At 53.3% G+C, this 12,686-nt stretch overlaps 1 protein-coding gene across 2 annotated transcripts in view; it reads right to left on the bottom strand.

Moving 5' to 3' along the window:
- Positions 1–12,686, bottom strand: part of ANKRD11 (ankyrin repeat domain containing 11) — a 191,943-nt gene that overhangs the window by 37,795 nt on the left and 141,462 nt on the right. Inside the window, exon 3 of one of the 2 annotated variants that reach the window (XM_032156167.2) lies at positions 10,231–10,376. The gene's annotated coding sequence lies outside the window, so the exon portion shown is untranslated. The remainder of the gene's footprint in view (positions 1–10,230; positions 10,377–12,686) is intronic. The other variant, XM_032156168.2, reaches the window with a different exon arrangement.

The following is a 12,686-nucleotide window of genomic DNA, read 5'->3' as shown; positions in this document are numbered from 1 at the left end:
CTACCTCCCACTCCACAGACACGCGCTACCTCCCACTCCACAGACACGCGCTACCTCCCAGGAGGGAGACGGTGCTACACACACAGCGTTCGGGACGTGGGGAGGGGGACAGTGCGACACACACAGTGCTCGGGACGTGGGGAGGGGGATGGTGCGACACACACAGTGCCTTTCCCCATCAGTAAGCCTTCTTTCTGGAACTTTCCCTAGGTAAGCTGCAGGCAAATATCATGCAGTGGTCAGCAGTGCCTTCAGAGCACCGGAAGCCTCAGCTGCTCCAGGGCTGAGATGCCCAACTGTTCCTGGGAGAATCCCAGGCATCCCCAGCCACAGTCCTGCCTCCTGGGACCCTGATACACCTTCCAGCTCAGTCACTCGGCATCCACCTAATGTGCATCCACCAAACCTGCATCCACCAAACCTGGCAGTTAATCCGAGACATCCCTGAGTGACCATGAGAGAGCTTTCCAGAACATGCTGCAAGCTCAGAGTGCAACTGGAGTCAAAGAGAAGCTGCCAAGCACACCGGAGCCCACCTCTCCAGTGAGACACGGGGACAGGAGGGTGCCAGACGGGTCTCTGGGGACACAGGGCCTCAGGAACGTAACACCCACCCCAGCAGTGCAGGTCCCTCCCGGGCCTCAGGAACGTAACACCCACCCCAGCAGTGCAGGTCCTCCCGACCCTCGGCCTGGGTGCCCAGATGCAGCTCCCCCGCCGCCTGGCTGCAGCTCCACTGAGCTTTTCTATGGCCCCCTCGGAGTGCAGTCCCCACCTGGAATGAGAGCCATCTTCCTTGGGGCTGGGGAACGCCAGGAAAGAATGGCACACACCAGCAAGAAGCTCCAATCTTAAACTCCTTCCTCCAAGAACACTCCTGGCCCAGGGGGTGGGTTCCACCAAACATCTGAAGAGGGGCCACTATCACCCTCATCTCAGAACCTGATGAGGGTCAGGTTCTACCGAACATGTGAAGAGGGGCCACCATCACCCGAATTTCAGAACCTGATGAAGGCATTCTATGAAAAAAAAATGATAAACCAACATACCTTATGAACACAGACATGATATATAAAAAAAGATAACACAAATGATAGGAATAAGAATAGATTTGAGAATACAAGAAATTTAAAAAGCAATGTATTTCACCACATTAAGAAAGTAAAGAAAAGAAAACCATGTGCTCATTTCAGCAGCTACAGAAAAGGCCTGTGATAAAATTCCACACTGTTTGTGATGTGGGAGGAAAGCCCCAAACTGATGAAGGCCTCCAGGGAGCCTAGACGGAAGGAACGCTGTCCCCAGGGCCATGGTCAAGGCAAGACTGCCTACAGGCACCACCCGACAGGCACTTCACCAAAGAAAATATCCAAATAAGACAAGGAACACCTGAAAAGGTGTTTCTCATCAGGAAAATGCAAATGACAGCCACGAGGAGATGCACACCAGCACCCCCACCAGGACAGTTGGGAGAAGACAGGCTCTGCAGACGCTTTGAGGGAGGCTTTGAGGGAGAGCTGCAGGTGCGTTTCCCATGGCGTGTTCACAAACAAGCACAAGGATGTTCAAGGCAGTTTTGTTCGTAATACAAAAAATGACACAACTAAACTGCCCGTCCAAAGGCAGATGAACAATTCTAGAATACAAATGGAATACGGCAGGGGGTGCACGCTGTGAACGCGGGGGGTGTGCGCCATAAACACGGGGTGCGCGCCGTGAACAAAGGGTGCACACCATGAAAACGGGAGTGCGTGGCATCAACACCGAGGGTGAGCGCCATGAAAATGGGGTGCGCGCAGTAAACACGTGGTGCGCGCCGTGCGCCATGAAAATGGGGTGCGCGCAGTAAACACGTGGTGCGCGCCGTAAACACCGGGGGTGCGCGCAGCCTCGTGGAGGAGCCCCATGCATACAGTGGCCGATGCATCCGGCAACCAAAGTGGGAACATCTGTACCCCAAAGATCAGCCCTCCTCTGGAATCAGACTGGGCTCAATCCCTTTCTTCACACATGGAAGCTTCTAGAAGACAGCACAGGAGGACATGTTCACCACCAGAAGACAAGAGAACACATACCACACCACGTGACGCCACCACGCGCCCGACCACACAGACATCAGGCCCACACACTGAGCCCTGGCAGGGATGTGGATTCCCTGGTGGTTCTCGGGGCACACTGGCTCATTGACAGAAGAGCCCACAAATGCTGGGCATGGCCACAGCCACGAAGGGAGAGAATGCCAACAGGAGCAAAATCCTGCAAGTCAGACACTGTGGAGCAACCGATGTCTCCCACGGCGATCTCAACAGCCAAAATCTACCAGTGGAGTCAGAAGTCAGGGCAGACTTTTGGAATGGGGAACGTTACCGAGGGCCCCTAGGACTCTGAATGTTGTGTATTCTCATCTGGGTGGTGATCATCCCTGGTTTTACAGATGAAATACCAGCTATAATGTCTATCTATAGTTCACTTTAAAAGCTGACAAATTTCTTTTTCACCTCCTAGCTCCTTACACCTCAACGAGCTGCGCAAGGAAAAGCACACACGGGCAAGGCGCCTGTGTGACACGAGGCTCGCCCCGAGCTGCCTACAACGGGGAGTGCGGCACAGCCACCAGGAAGGTAGCTCCCATCAACCTGGGCTCAGAGCCTGCTGGGCAGCTAGGGTGGGACGGGCCCTGTTTCGGCCCCTCTGAGCTTTCCTCATCAGCACAAGAGGACTGTCAGCAGGAATCACGTGCACGTGCTACAGAATGTTCTCATTTCCTAAATGCAAATATCTCGAACATTAAATCCAATCCTCATCAATCAGGCATCTCCTGTAAAGCCCCACTATGCCCCAAGGACCACCAGATAGTGACAGCCATGGCACAAAGACCCTGCCGGGCCCGAGCAGCCTGCCGGCCACCTGGCTTCTTCTCCTCAAGACACGAGGTAGGCTCTGCACATGTCATATGTAGATTCCCTATCACACCACAACTTCCACTCATGGGAAGCACACACAGAGGAAAGAGAAAGTTGTGGTAACTGAAAAATAGCCATGTCCAGTTGACACCCTCCCCCTGGAGCTCAGTCGTTCTGGTAAGAATGAGAGTCGTGTTGTCCACTGACTGCAGCACAGAGGTGCGATCCAGTCCTTCCAGTTCCATTCTCAGCTCAGCTGCCTTGGTATCCGAACTGCCTATGTGCGGGGTCTGCCTGTGTGTGGGGTGTGGGGTCTGCCTGTGTGTGTGGTCTGCCTGTGTGTGGGGTCTGTGTGTGGGGTGAGGGGGTCTGCCTGTGTGCGGGGTCTGCCTGTGTGTGGGGTGCAGGGTCTGCCTATGTGTGGGGTCTCCCTGTGTGAGGGGTACAGGGTCTGCTTGTGTGTGGTGTGTGGAGTCTGCCTGTGTGTGGTGTGCGGGGTCTGCCTGTGTGGGGGTGTGGGGTCTGCCTGTGTGCAGGGTCTGCCTGTGTGTGGCGTGCAGGGTCTGCCTGTGTGTGGGGGTACGGGGTCTGCCTGTGAGTGGGGGTGCGGGGTCTGCCTGTGTGTGGGGTGAGGGGTCTGTGTGTGGGGTCTGCCTGTGTGTGGGTGTGGGGTGAGGGGTCTGTGTGTGGGGTCTGCCTGTGTGTGGGGTGCGGGGTCTGCCTGTGTGTGGGGTCTGCCTGTGTGTGGGGTCTGCCTGTGTGTGGGGTGCGGGGTCTGCCTGTGTGTGGGATCTGCCTGTGTGTGGGGTCTGCCTGTGAGCTCTCTTCTGTTCCACTCACCCATGGGTCTGTCCTGCTACCAAGAGGAAACACACTACCTCATGCCTGTAGCTTTAGAGGAAGCAGTGAAACTACACTGTCTGCGTCATCCAATTCTGTTCTTTCTCAAGGTGGCTTTGATTATTCTAGGTCTTTTCAATTTCCCTATTAACTTTGGAATCGTCTTACGAATTTCTACCCAAAAAAGCCCACAGGGATTTTGGCTGGCATTACACTGAATCTATACATCAATGTGGAGAGAGATGGCATCCAATCTCAAGGGTTTCCTGATCTACGAATATTGTATAACTCTACATTTAGGTGTTTCTGAATTTCTCTCACTTCTCAGGAATATTTTGCAGCTTTCAGGGAACAGGTTTTGCAGCACATCTTTGGTCAAATTTACCCCAAAATAATCCGTATTTTTGATACTACTGCAAACATATTTTTACAATTTCAGCCCTGTATTATTTATGAGTATTTAGAAATACACTTCCGCATACTGGGTTTGCACTGGAACACCATGCTATGCTCACTGATTCTTGTAGCTTTTGTACAGATGTCTTGGGCTTTCCTCCATCGATGTCTGTGAATAAAGACAGTGTTCCTCTTTCCTCTTCAGTCGGACTTTAGTGCTGCCTGGAGCCTGCAGGATGATGCTGATTGCAGTGGAGATGGCCAGTGTTTCTTTGTCTGTTCTCAATTTTAGGTGGAAAGAATTCAGTCTTTGACGTTAAATATGATGTCAGTTGCAGGTTTTCACAGATGCTCTGTGTCAGGTTGAGGAAATTCCCCTCCATACCTAGTTTGCAGAATTTTTTTTTAAATAATGAATGTGTGTTGACTTTTGTCAAATGTTTTTGTTGCATTAGTTGGTATGATCACGTGGTTTTTTCAGTCTTATAACAACTTGAACTGATTGATATTGGAGGTTCAACCTTGAATTCTTGGAATCAACCCTACTTGGTTGGTCATAGTACATTATTCGTTTTATTTTATAAACTGATGAACTCAATTTGCTAAAATTCTTTTAAAAATTTGTATGTTTGTGTTCTTGAGGGCCATTGGTCTGTAGTTTTCTTATCCTGTAGTACCTTTGTCTGACTTTGGTATCAGTATAGTACTGACACAACAATTGCCTATCTAGATTACAAAACATGAACCCCTATGCTTACCTCACACCACATACAAAAATTAACTAGAAATGGATCATAGACCTACATCTAAGAACTAAAGCTATCAAACTTATAGAACACAGGAAAAACTGTGACCTTCATTTGCCAAAGACAGGATTTTAAAAGAGAGCATGAGTTCTAGAAGAAAAAATTAAATAGAATGGACCTCTATCTTGGGAGTTGGGCAAGAGTGAAGACATGGGGGCTGCTTAGAGCACCCTATGCAACACTGTCTAAGGACGCAGAGCCAAGGGGATTTTCTTGGCTTTTTCTTTCTTAAAGTGGGAAGTTTTTGCTTTATTCTAATAATGAAAATCAGGAACACAAGGAAGGACTTCCACTTCTTTTTTCTTCCCCGACACAGATTCTCACTCTGTCACCCAGGCTGGAGTGCGGTGATGCGATCTCAGCTCACTGCAGCCCATACCTCCCGGGTTCAAGCAAGTCTCCTGCCTCAGACTCCTGAGTAGCTGGGATTACAGGCATGCAACACCATGCCCAGATAATTTTTGTATTTTTAGTGGAGATGGGGTTTCGCCATGTTGGCCAGGCTGGTCTCGAACTCCCGACCTCGGGTGATCCTCGTGCCTCGGCCTCCCAAAACGCTGGGATGACAGGCGTGAGCCACCATGCCCGGCCAGGAACTTCCACTTCTTAAACGCTATGTGAGAACCTGAGAAGCTCGGCGTTCAAAGCATCAGGTAAGCTTCAGTGCAGACGGCATGTGGCAGAGCTGAGATGCCTTCTCAGAGAATGCAAATTCGCTGCTTCAGAGCTAAACCTCCAGTGGGAGGAGATGAGGACAGTGTGTTCTACAGAGAGGAATCACGCAGGGGCGGGGCGGGGCGGAGGCAGCATGCAGGCATGTGAACTGGGTGGTGGGGGAAGCCCAATTGTCAGGTAAGCAGAAATGGTAGGAGCTGGCGGGCTCCTGTGCTCTGAGCCCTAGGACTGGGAAGAGAAGCGGACCCAAGTCCAGCGAGCCCGGCAAGTCTGGCTTCCTCTGTGATACTGCTCTATGTCCTTTGGGACAGAAACCCCCCTCTCCAGGAGCCCATGTGGCCCACAGTGGTCTCAGGGCTGTCTGAGCCCAGCTTCGCCCTCCTGTGCTCTTGCCATCAGACACGGCCTCCTGCTCCTCTCCAACCATGAGGGTGAGTTCTGGGCTCTGTCCTGAGTACAGACCCCATCCCAGACCGGCTCGTGAAACCACAGCTGAGGTGGGACACACCGAGGCCCGGCCATGCGCCTCCCAGCTTCTCAGCTAAGGTCACTCTGTAATACTCATCTTGGAGGACGTAGCTCCCAGCTCCCCACTTGCAGCACTGACAAAGCTACCTTTGGGGAGGGGCCTCAGACCAGATGTGAGTCTGTAACTGTCACAGACTGGGGAGGTTTCTGCTGAGACTCGCTGGAGGCCTCACGTGCTTAGTTCTCAGCTCAGCCTCCATGCCCACGAGCGCCATCTCCAGCTTCTCGGCCTCCACACGGCTCGCCAGGTCTCAGTGGGGCTGTGAATGTGGGTTCCTAACAAGCTCCAGCCGCTCAGGTGACTGCTGGTCGGAGGACACACTTTGAGAAACACCAAGTGGAGCTCAGGGGGCTGCGAGGCTGTCTGTGCTCTGAGTGGCGTGCATGGGGCACAATGAGACAGGGTGACTGTGCCATAGGTGGGGACGACAGGGGACCCATGGAGTGGGGACGACACTGTTCTCTGTGGCCCTGCACACCTTTGGATCAGAACACACTCAACGATGCAGACACTTCCTGGTTCTTCCTGAGGCAGCTCGGCGGTTCTGGCATTCCGTGGTCGGCAATGATGAGAGACCGTCTGCAGAAGGGGCCCTTTCTCTGACATGCCTGCCACTGTGCTCACTGGTGCAGCCAAAGGGACACGCACAAGCCGTCAGGTCAGCACAGCGTCAGGACGCACTGCAGAGTCGTGGGCTCCATTTCCATCTTCCATGTATATGTCACTGAGATCACGATTCTTTTGGAAAAATCTAAAAATATATTGTTTTTGATAACATAAAACTATATCTGGAGAAAAGGGAGTTTATGGTAGAAGACTGAGCAGAAACCATTTCAGCCTGTACCAGGAGAAGGCAGGTCAGACGTGTGCACCTGAGTTCTGGCACTTTGGGATCACTTCCTCCCTAAGGAATACAGCCTCTTCTAATAGCAGGTGCAACCAGGAGTGCGTCTTCCCAGGCATTCTATTTCAAGCTACTGTTGAAGCTAAGAAAGCTCCACTAGGCCTGAGAGCTCCCTACTCCCTGTAATGCGTTTAAAATTTGTCTGCTTCCATGAGGAAAATACCTGGCTTTACTGTGAGTAGTTGGAAAAACAAACAAACAAAACAGGACAGGCTGGGTGTGGTAGTTCATGCCTGTGATGCAGAAGCTGAAGGATCACTTGAGCTCAGAAGCTTGAGACCAGCCTGGGCAACATGGTAAGATCTCATCTCTACAAAAGATACAAAAATTAGCCGGTGTGGTGGTGTGCTCCAGTGGTCCCAGTTACAAGGGAGGCTGAAGGAGGAGGATTGCTTGACCTGGGGCGGTGGCGCAGGGTGGGCGGTATGGAGGGGTGCAAAAGTTGTAGTGAGCTGAGACTCTACCACTGCACTCCACCCTGGGTGACACAGCCAGACCCTGTCTCAAAAACAAACAAAAACCCACACATACAACCGAACCCAGAACACAGCTACCTTACTGGAAAAACCCAGAGTGAAATCCACACATCCCTCACAGCACATGTGTGAACAAAGTTCTCATCGACAATATCAGGCCAGTTCATCACGTCTCTCTTCTCCTTAAACAAGAGAACAACTCAAAGCAGCTAAGCGCACACGTCAGCGCTGGTGCTGCCGGCAAATCAGGACACCTGCCTCCTGTGCCAACACGACCTGCTCTCTGTGGCTCTCCTGGCCTTCCTCGTCTCGCGCTACCCTGGAGACTGCCTTCCCTCCAAGTCCACTGACACAGGGTTCCACCACGCCCAGCCTGCTGGTGTGTCAAGTGGCTCAGAGAACTACCTCCTCAATAAGCATATCTGAGACCTGAGCCAGGAGAGCTCCCTCTTCCCTCCACTGCTTACGGATCTTCATCAGACCAGGCACAGAGAACAGGAGTGACAGATGCCACCTCGCCATCAACACCAAGGCCAGGATCTCCTTTCCCCACATACCTTCTGCATCCTACCCAGGCCACCACTACCACCCTTACCCTAAACCCTGCGCGCACGGAGGCTGGGATCCTCAATGAAGCGCAGGCCAGGTTCACTCAGCAGTCTGTTCACACAGCCGCTCCAGAACTCAGCATCAGACCCTCAAAGGCACAACCCAAACCTCTTTGTTCCTAGAGCATAACCCAGGTGCAGAAGCCAAGCAGCCCTTTCACAGACATTCTGAGGTCCTGGGACCCCACCCGCATCACCCATGTGAACATGACAGGTTGTTGATCCAAACACACGGCTCAAGCCTCCACGCTCTCGGGGTGAAACCACACCACACACGACCTCTTTGGGAGCCGACGCTCAGTGGAGGCATGAAGCATGCTGAAGCCGAAGCTTGGTGGCAGTGGCAGGAGCTCAAGAGGATGGGGGCGAGGCCTGAGCTGTATGCAAAGTATCCTGCACCCTTGCAGAGCTGGGCTGCTCCCCGTGAATCCTGAGTCCCAGGACCCAACCCCACAAGACGAGGAAGATGAGGCCAGGGCGGCAACATGAAGCTATCCCAACACCAAGCGCTTAGCCACAGAAGAGCAGGAACCACCAGGAAGCGTGACCTGCCCTTGTGCCTTTCTGCCTCACTGCTGAAGGCCACACATCAGCACCCTGACCACTCACCTCCTCAGGAGCTCAGCAGGACACGGCCATCCCAACCGCCAAACCCAGACTCTACATAGGCTTCACAGACACGTGCGTCCCCGCGTGTGAGCTCGGAGTGTGGCGCTGACCAAGCACTGGCTTCAGCTCATCCTTCACTGGTGGTTGCAAGCCATGGTACCCACCCGGCCCTGCACATGGCATGAGGAGCTTGGGACATAGCAAGTGGGAGCAGACACTCGGACACTGCCCAGACATCAAGGGTCTCAGAGCTGCTGTCATTTAGCACCTGCACATGTCCGTATTCACAAAATGCTTCACGATTCACCAAAAAGAAGTGAACTGAATCGCCATCATGTTGCTGCTGAGAGGAAGGTCGTCTTGCTGGTTATGTTTGCATGTGGAACCCCTGCTAAGCTCACACCACACCAAACCCACGACATGACCAGAGAGGCTGCAGCACAGCAGCACAGGAAGCAGCAAGAGGCCTCACAGGTAGTGACTTGGGGACCAGAAGGCGGCCCAGAGCAACCGGCAACCAGGAACACAGTGAGGGGATCCTGCCCACCAGGGACCACCGAGGGACCAGGGACCACCGAGGGTCAGAGAGGTCACAGATGAACAGCCTGCCACACAGGCCAAGCAGTTAGGAGGAGCAAGGAGGCATGAGGATCAAAGGATGACAGTGACAGGATGGCAGGAGCTGACACACATCCTGCACAGCACGGCCCTGCCTCACCATTCACTCCACCAGACACTCCTGTGCCTGCTGCAGAGACAGGAAGCTGACTCAGGAGACATCTGACTTCTTGATGGTCACAAAGATAACACATGGCAAAGCCTGAACTTGAACCTGGATCTGTCCAAGTTCACATTCGCTGGGCACACCCCAGAACTCGGCGTCTCCCCTCACACTGCAGGACAGGAAGTCTGCACTTCCTAACACCCCAGAACCCAGCAGCACCTGCCAATACTGCAGGATAGGAAGTCTGCACCCCACGAAACTGCATCACCCCCCACACTGCAAGGCAAGAAGTCTGCACCCCAGGAATGAGCGTTAACCGCACATTAATAAAATGCAGTGGTTTCAACTGACATCCCATTTTCCTATTCACATTTAGAATAAACCACAGTTGGAAGTAAAGTGGCCCAGCACTGCTTGCAGTCAGGATATCTGAATGCCTGACAGGCCTAACAGGAGCCAGCACAGAAATCCTGGACTTCTGGGGGTAGAAATGTGCAGCCACATTAAGGCGCAGGCCAACTTCTGTACCTAAAGCTATTATTTAACGCTTGACTTTGGTCCCCAAATAACAAATACAAAACAAGCAAGGCCACTTTTGGAAAGATCACTCCTCACCACCCTCTCCACTCCTGGCTGCAGACAGAGGTGCGAGGAAAGGGCTGGAGGGCGGAGAACAGGCCACGGGCGGGCAGCACCCCATTCCCACCTCTTCCCCATCGGGGTGCGGTGAGCACGCAGGGCTGGGAGGGGGCAGCATTACCTTTTTCCCAGTCTGCTTCTCCACCATGTCGCTGCTGAGGGGAAGCTCTTCCTGCTGTGGTGCTTTAGGGCACCCACCCTTGGGCATCGTCCTGCTCCTCACCCGATCTTCATTTACACGGCCGGCGCTTCATCATCAACCGTCTGCTTCAAAAGAGAAGACACACAATTCACTGAATTCAGAGGCAGCTCAAAACTCATCCACTCTCACACCGCACTCAACAGACTCAGTAACCAGTCAAGGCAGGCAGCTGCTCTGATCAGGGCTAGGGCTGGGGCCGGGGCCAGGGCCAGGCCCAGGAAGGGACTTCTCAGGATATGCCTCCTATAAAGGGGTCACCAGCAACAGGAATGGCAGCTTTGAGCAGGAAGGAGAACGGAGAAGGGTCAAGCACTTCGTAGTGGCAGAAAGGGACGCATGGCCTAGGGTGTGGCTGTGTTCTGGGTGGCAGTCAGCAGCACCTGGATCCTGGGTCCCACCTGGTACAGGCTGCACCCAAAACGGTCAGGCGCCACAAGGCAGTCCCTTCCCTGCAGCACAGGCAAGGTCACAACACACAGCACAAGGTCACAACACGCAGCGCAGTACCCCAGCCGTCAAGTCTGGAAGGTCACGTCCACAGCCCCAGTCTCACGCCCCACTCACCACCTGGGAAGGAGCTCCTGTCCCCACCAGGCCTGTGCTTTTTGCACACCCAGCTCCCTAACTTGGTGGGCAAGCGGTGTCTCTGAGGGAGTCCCAGGGGCTCTGAGGTCCCAACTCCATGCCCATGGAAGCAGACGCCCCCTGGCCTCAGGCTCCAGCTCCTGGGTTTCCCAGGAAATCCGAGGACACACGCTGTATTAATTGCGTATTATTTTTATTTATTAATCATGTTTTATTTTAGGAAATTTTGCCATCTTAAAAAGTTTCTGGCCAGGTAGAGACTACTCCTCTCTCAGGGCTAACAAATTCCTAGATAGCCAAGGGCTCCCGTGCAACCCAACCACCTTCTTACCCAAGTCCACACCCAGGCCAAGCCCTGCCTGAAACCAGCGCAGAGCCAGGTAAACTAGAAAGCGTCCCTACAGCACAAAGCCTGCAAGAACTTTCCAAAGTAGCCACTCCCGAACTATTCGCTCTGCCTCGTCCCTCTCTTCCTGCAGAAAACCCAACAAGCAGTTGGGGGAGGCCTTCCCCGAGCCCCTGCTTCTGACTCCCGCCCCGCGGTGTGAGGCGGCCCCTCTGCGACACGCAGTGCAAGTGCACTTCTTCCTTCCCAGCCTCGTCCTGTTCTCTTCTGTGGCGGCACCAACCTCACCACGCCACGCCTGGCATGGACACTCTCAGAGCATGGGCCTCCTCCCTGCCTGTGGGCCTTCTAGGTTTGTTCACCATCACAGCCAGGCCTCCCGGGTGCACTCACGAGAGGAATGGGGGACACACCTACACCCCCACACCCAAAGCCACTGTCCCCCCATCATGTCCTCGCCACACCGTCAGTCAGAAAATGTTTCACACAAACTGAACTGTGTACACGTCTCCGCTCTTTTCGCCACAGCAGCACCTCTGTGAACGACCATGCAGGGGAAGCAGCTTCTGCAACTCGCTCCCCTGTATTTACCCATCTTGCTCATGCACAAAGTGTGGCTTTTGAAACACGACGTGCAGACCCATCATCTGTGAGTGGCAGCTCCACTCTGAGCCTCTCCCACCTCCACCCCGTCAGCTAAAGGTTACGTTGTATGCCGCCTGCCCCTGGATGCAGGCTTGGGTGAGACCACAAGATGCTTCTCCCCCAACACCATCTCACGACCTGCTCTGTCTTTCCAAAATAAATGATAAAATCCCACAAAGTGCTGTCTTGGTCTTTAACTGGCACAAGAATACATTTGAAGTTATTCTGGAGAGAGGGACAGGTTGGGTCAACGTATTCACTGCCTGACGCCTCCACCCGCGGTGCAGGTGAGCAGGTGTTTCCATCCACCATCCCTGATGGCTGAGGCCAGAGATATTTTCTGTCTCTACCTGAACCAATGCATTTTACACTCTCTTCCGATTTTCCACCACAAAACTGGAATGTCTCAGCCTGGAGAAGTGGCATCTCAGCACCTGACTCAGGGAAGGCCGTTCAAACTCACGGCTGTCTAGAAACTCAGTGGTAATGTTTAGAAGTTTAAGGATTACCAGGAATTAACATTTTAAAAAATCCAGACTGCCTACTCTCAGGATGTGAAAATGGGGCCTTCACCATGTAGAGTCCACCGTCCTGATCCCAGATGTGAGTCTGTGGCCCATGGACACACTCAACAGCTCTGGTGTGGTCAGGGCGCAGACCCCACGGCCTACGGGTCTGGACCCCGACAGTGTGGGGCTTATCACTTCACTCCTGAAACACCTGATTCTCTCCGTGTCCCTAGCTTGGTGCTGTGCCCAGGCACCTTCCCCAATGGACCAGGGATCTGGCAGTCCACTCA

Source organism: Hylobates moloch, unplaced genomic scaffold (assembly GCF_009828535.3).
Source record: "Hylobates moloch isolate HMO894 unplaced genomic scaffold, HMol_V3 SCAFFOLD_6, whole genome shotgun sequence".
Lineage (NCBI taxonomy): Eukaryota > Metazoa > Chordata > Mammalia > Primates > Hylobatidae > Hylobates > Hylobates moloch.
The sequence above is the reverse complement of the archived record's forward strand: the minus strand, read 5'-3'. Positions and strand labels throughout refer to the sequence as shown.